The sequence below is a fragment of the Arachis ipaensis genome, chromosome B06, assembly GCF_000816755.2.
Source record: "Arachis ipaensis cultivar K30076 chromosome B06, Araip1.1, whole genome shotgun sequence".
Lineage (NCBI taxonomy): Eukaryota > Viridiplantae > Streptophyta > Magnoliopsida > Fabales > Fabaceae > Arachis > Arachis ipaensis.
Window position 1 is genome coordinate 56,356,608 of NC_029790.2, and position 6,215 is coordinate 56,362,822.

General features: G+C 38.5%; 1 pseudogene; it reads left to right on the forward strand.

Moving 5' to 3' along the window:
• On the forward strand, nucleotides 3,673-5,673 carry LOC110264196 (annotated as a pseudogene).

Here is a 6,215-nt window from a genome sequence, read left to right on the forward strand (position 1 = left end):
GGCGCCGTTACCGAGAATTGTTCGAGTTTGGACAACTGACGGTTTATTTTGTTGCTTAGATTAGGAAAAATTTTTTCTTTTTGGTTTAGAGTCTCATATTATTATTTTTGGTTGAATTTTTTTTTTTTGAATCCTTATTTTCTCTTTTTAAATTTTTCGAAAATTTTATAAACTGATAATTGAGTTTTTTTGTTTGAGTTTAGTTTCATATTTTAAGTTTAGTGTCAATTACATGTTTTTACTTTCTTTTAAATTTTCGCATTTGTGTTCATTGTTCTTTCTTAATCTTCAAGTTGTTCTTGTTTATTTTCCTTGTTTGATCTCTAGTTTTTCTTGTTTTATGATTTTTCTTGTTTTTCTTGTGTATTTTCGAATTATTAGTATCCAAAAAAATAAAAAAATAAAATATTCTATACATTAAATACCTTATTAAAACACGTTAAATTTATAGCTCAATTGGCTAGAGCATTGTGCTTATGTTCTTGGTAATTGGCTATCTTCTTTTTAAAACTTTTTCAAAAATAATTTTTCTTTGAATAAATCTTGTGCCAAACTTTAAGTTTGGTGTTCTCCTGTTAACTTTTCTTTAGTTTTCAAAAATTTTATTTTGGTTTTCTAAAAAATTTTAAGTTTTGTGTTCTTTCTTCATGTTCTTGTTGTTCTTGTGGGTCTTCAAAGTGTTCTTGAGTCTTCCTTATGTTTTGATCTTAAAATTTTTAAGTTTGGTATTCCTTGGTGTTTTTTCTCCAAAATTTTTGAAAACAAGGAGCATTAGATCTAAAAATTTTAAGTTGTGTGTCTTTTGTGTGTTTTTCTTTTTCATCATAAAATTCAAAAATAAAAAAAATATCTTCTCTAACTATTTTTGAGCAAATATTCTGAAATTTTTTTCAAAAAAAAATTTAGATTTTTATTTTAAAATTTCTATTTTATCTTATCTTAGTTTTAAATATTTCAAAATTCAAATTTCAAAACTTTTTAATTTAAATTCCTTATCTTCTCTTACCTAGCTTATCTTATCTTTTCTAATCTCAAATCTTAAAATCAAATCTTTTTCAAATCTTTTATTTTATTTTATTTTATTTTCTTACAGGTATCTTTAATTTTAAGACATATCTTTTTCAAAACTTCCTAACCAATTTCTCTCTCTTCATTTTTTTCGAAAATCCTCACCCACATCTTTTTCAAATCTTTTTAATTAATTAATTTAGTTTTCAAGCTAAGAGGTGGTTAAATAACCAACCTAAGGCTAGCATAAGGACATGGAAACAACTGTCAGAAAAATTCCTGAATCAATATTTCCCTCCAAAACGGATGACACAGCTAAGGCTGAACATCCAAGGCTTTAAACAAGGAGATAATGAATCTCTTTATGATACCTGGGAGAGATACAGAGAGATGCTAAGAAAATTCCCCTCTGAGATGTTTTCAGAGTGGGTGCAGTTAGACATCTTCTATTATGGGCTTACAGAGAAAGCTCAGATGTCTTTGGACCACTCAGCTGGTGGATCTATACACATGAGAAAGACAATTGAAGAAGCTCAAGAGCTCATTGATACAGTTGCCAGAAATTAGCATCTGTACCTAAGTAGTGAGTCTTCCATGAAAGAAGAGGCTAAAACAGTAACTGCTGAACTCAGTCCTGCAGAACAAGTTACTGAATTCAATCAGCAATTAGATTTTCTAACAAAACAGCTAGCCGAATTCAAGGAGATACTACAAGACACAAGAATGGCTAATATGAATATGGAAGTACAGTTGAAGCAAACAAAACAGCAGTTATCAAAACAAATAACAGAAGAGTGCCAAGCAGTTCAACTAAGAAGTGGGAAAACATTAAATACCTCACTTCAAAGCATCAGGAAGCCAAGAAATGAACAAACTGCTACCCAAAATCCCTTTGAGGACAGCAAGATCCCAGAGAGGAATAATTCTGGTGCTCAAACGCCAGAAAAGGGTGAAGAGCTGGCGTTAAACGCCCAACCCATGCTCAGTTCTGGCGTTCAAATGCCACAAACAGGCAAGGAGTTGGCGTTAAACACCCAATGGAAGCTCAGTTCTGGCATTCAAACGCCAGAAACATGTAAGGAGTTGGCGTCCAACGCCAATCCAGCTTCCAACCCTGGCATTCAAACGCCAGTGAGGGATCAGACACACACACGTGCTAATAACAACCCCTCTAAAAAGGCTTCTCCAACCTCCTCTGTAGGAAATAAACCTGTAGCAACTAAGGTTGAGGAATACAAAGCCAAGATGCCTTATCTTCAAAAACTCTGCCAAGAGGAGCAGGATAAGCAATTTGCTCGCTTTGCAGACTATCTCAGGACTCTTGAAATAAAGATTCCGTTTGCAGAGGCACTTGAGCAAATACCCTCTTATGCCAAGTTCATGAAAGAGATCTTGAGTCATAAGAAGGATTGGAGAGAAACTAAAAGAGTTTTCTTCACTGAGGAATGCAGTGCAGTCATTCTGAAAAAGCTTCCCAGAAAAAGCTTAAAGATCCCGGGAGCTTTATGATACCATGCATATTAGAGGGTGATTGCACCAAGACAGCTTTATGTGATCTTGGGGCAAGCATCAACCTAATACCTGCATCCACTATCAGAAAACTTGGTTTAACTGAAGAGGTCAAACCAACCAGGATATGTCTCCAACTTGCTGATGGCTCCATTAAATACCCATCAGGTGTGATTGAAGACATGATTGTCAGGGTTGGGCCATTCGCCTTTCCTATTGACTTTGTAGTGCTGGAAATAGAGGAGCACAAGAGTGCTACTCTCATTCTAGGAAGACCTTTCCTAGCAACTGGACAAACTCTCATGGATGTCCAAAAGGGGGAAGTAACCCTAAGAGTCAACGAGGATGAGTTTAAGTTGAATGCTATCAAAGCCATGCAGCATCCAGACACACCAAAAGACTGCATGAAAGTTGATCTTATTGACTCTTTGGTAGAGGAGATCAACATGGCTGAGAGTCTCGAATCAGTGCTGGAAAACATCTTTAAAGATGTTCAGCCTGATCTGGAGGATTCAGAGGAATTGAAAGAGCCTCTGAAACTTCCTCAGGAAGAGGAAAAACCTCCTAAACCCGAGCTCAAAACATTACCACCATCCCTGAAATATGCATTTCTGGGAGAAGGTGACACTTTTTCGGTGATCATAAGCTCTGCTTTAAATCCCCTGGAAGAGGAAGCACTACTTCAAGTGCTAAGGATGATGCTAAGCCAGTGGTCCATAAGTGACCTTAAGGGCATCAGCCCAGCAAGATGCATGCACAAGATCCTATTGGAGGATGATGCTAAGCCAGTGGTTCAACCACAGAGGCGGCTAAATCCAACCATGAAGGAAGTGGTGCAGAAAGAGGTCACCAAGTTACTGGAGGCTGGGATTATTTATCCTATTTCTAATAGCCCCTGGGTGAGTCCTGTGTAAGTTGTCCCCAAAAAGGGATGCATGACAGTGGTTCATAATGAAAAAAATGAACTGGTTCCTACAAGAACAGTTACAGGGTAGCGCATGTGTATTGACTACAGAAGGCTCAATACGGCCACCAAAAAGGATCATTTTCCTTTACCATTCATAGACCAGATGCTAGAAAGACTACAACCAAATTGCAGTAGATCCCCAGGATCAAGAGAAAACAGCATTCACATGTCCATCTGGAGTATTTGCCTACAGAAGGATGCCATTTGGTCTGTGCAATGCACCTGCAACCTTTCAGAGGTGCATGCTCTCTATCTTCTCTGATATGGTAGAGAAATTTCTGGAAGTCTTCATGGATGACTTCTCAGTCTTTGGAGACTCATTCAGCTCCTGCCTTGACCATTTAGCACTTGTTCTGAAAAAATGCCAAGAGACCAACCTAGTTTTAAACTGGGAAAAATGTTACTTTATGGTGACTGAAGGAATTGTCCTTGGGCATAAAATTTCAAACAAGGAATAGAGGTGGATCAAGCTAAAGTGGAAGTAATTGAAAAATTACCACCACCTGCCAATGTTAAGGCAATCAGAAGCTTTTTGGGGCATGCAAGATTCTATAGGAGGTTTATAAAAGATTTTTCAAAAATTGCAAAACCTCTGAGCAATCTGCTAGCTGCTAACACGCCATTTGTGTTTGACACAGAGTGTTTGTAGGCGTTTGAAACTCTGAAAGCTAAGCTGATCACAACACCAGTTATTTCTACACCAGGTTGGACATTACCATTCGAATTAATGTGTGATGCCAGTGACCATGCCATTGGTGCAGTATTGGGGCAGAGGCATAACAAGCTTCTACATGTCATTTATTATGCTAGCCGTGTTTTAAATGATGCCCAGAAAAATTACACAACCACAGAAAAAGAATTGCTTGCAGTGGTTTATGCCATTGACAAGTTTAGATTATACTTAGTAGGATCAAAAGTGATTGTGTACACTGACCATGCTGCTCTTAAATATCTACTTACAAAGCAGGATTCAAAACCCAGGCTCATAAGATGGGTGTTGCTTCTGCAAGAGTTTGATATAGAAATAAGAGATAGAAAAGGGACAGAAAACCAAGTGGCTGATCATCTGTCCCAGATAGAGCCAGTAGAAGGGGCGTCCCTCTATTGTGATCTCTGAAACCTTTCATGATGAGCATTTGTTCGCCATTCTGGAAACGCCATGATTTGCAGACATTACAAACTATAAAGCCGCAAGGTTCATACCCAAGGAGTACAGCAGGTGACAAAAGAAAAAATTAATTACTGATGCAAAGTACTACTTGTGGGATGAACCCTATCTCTTTAAGAGATGTGCATACGGAATAATCTGAAGGTGTGTGCCTAGAGAAGAAGCACAGAAGATCTTATGGCATTGCCATGGGTCACAATATGGAGGCCATTTCGGAGATGAGCGAATAGCCACCAAGGTCCTCTAATGTGGCTTCTACTGGCCTACCCTCTATAGAGATTCCCGAGAATTTGTACGTAACTGTGACAGTTGCCAGAGAGCTGGTAATCTGCCTCATGGTTACGCCATGCCTCAACAAGGAATCTTGGAGATTGAGTTGTTTGATGTATAGGGTATTGACTTCATGGGACCTTTCCCACCATCATACTCAAACACTTATATTCTGGTTGCAGTCGACTATGTATCCAAATGGGTAGAGGCCATTGCCACACCCACTAATGATACTAAGACAGTGCTGAAGTTCCTCCAGAAACATATCTTCAACAGGTTTGGTGTCCCTAGAGCACTAATTAGTGATGGGGGCACTCACTTCTGCAACAAACAACTTTACTTTGCTATGGTCCGGTATGGAATTAGTCACAAGGTGGCAACTCCATATCATCCACAGAAAAACGGGCAAGCTGAAGTCTCTAATAGAGAACTAAAAAGAATCCTGGAATGGACTGTAAGTACCCGTAGAGAGGATTGGGCGAGAAGCTTGGATGATGCTCTGTGGGCTTACAGAACAGTATTCAAGACTCCTATAGGGACCTCTCTATACCAGCTTGTGTATGGTAAGGCCTATCATCTGCCCGTGGAACTGGAGCATAAGGCCTATTGGGCAACCAGATTCCTAAACTTTAATGCCAAATTAGCTGGAGAAAAAAGATTGCTCCAGTTGAATGAGCTAGAGGAATTCAGACTCACTGCTTTCGAAAATGCCAAGCTTTACAAAGAGAAAGCAAAAACGTGGCATGACAGAAAGCTGTCATCTAGAGTCTTTGAACCAGGATAGAAGGTTCTGCTGTTTAACTCTAGGCTCAGGCTATTTCCCGGGAAACTAAAATCCCGGTGGAGGGGACCATATGTGATTACAAGTGTGTCACCATATTGCTATGTGGAGCTTCAAGACATTGATTCTAATAAGAAGTTCATTGTTAATGGACAGAGAATCAAGCATTATCTTGAAGGAAATATTGAGCAAGAGTGCTCAAGGCTGAGGCTAGATTAAAAGCTCAGCAAGGTCCAGCTAAAGACAATAAAGAAGCACTTGTTGGGAGGCAACCCAATGTTATTTAACTATATCTATTTAGTTTCCATTGCTATTTTATGTTTTCTGTAGGTTGATGATCATGTGAAGTCACAAAAACTACTGAAAAATCAAAAAAAGAATGAAAAACAGCATTAAAAATAGCTCACCTTGGAGGATGAGCTTACTGGCGTTTAAACGCCAGTAAGAAGCAACAAGCTGGCGTTTAACGCCAGAAAGAAGCATCAAGCTGGTGTTAAATGCCAGAAACAAGC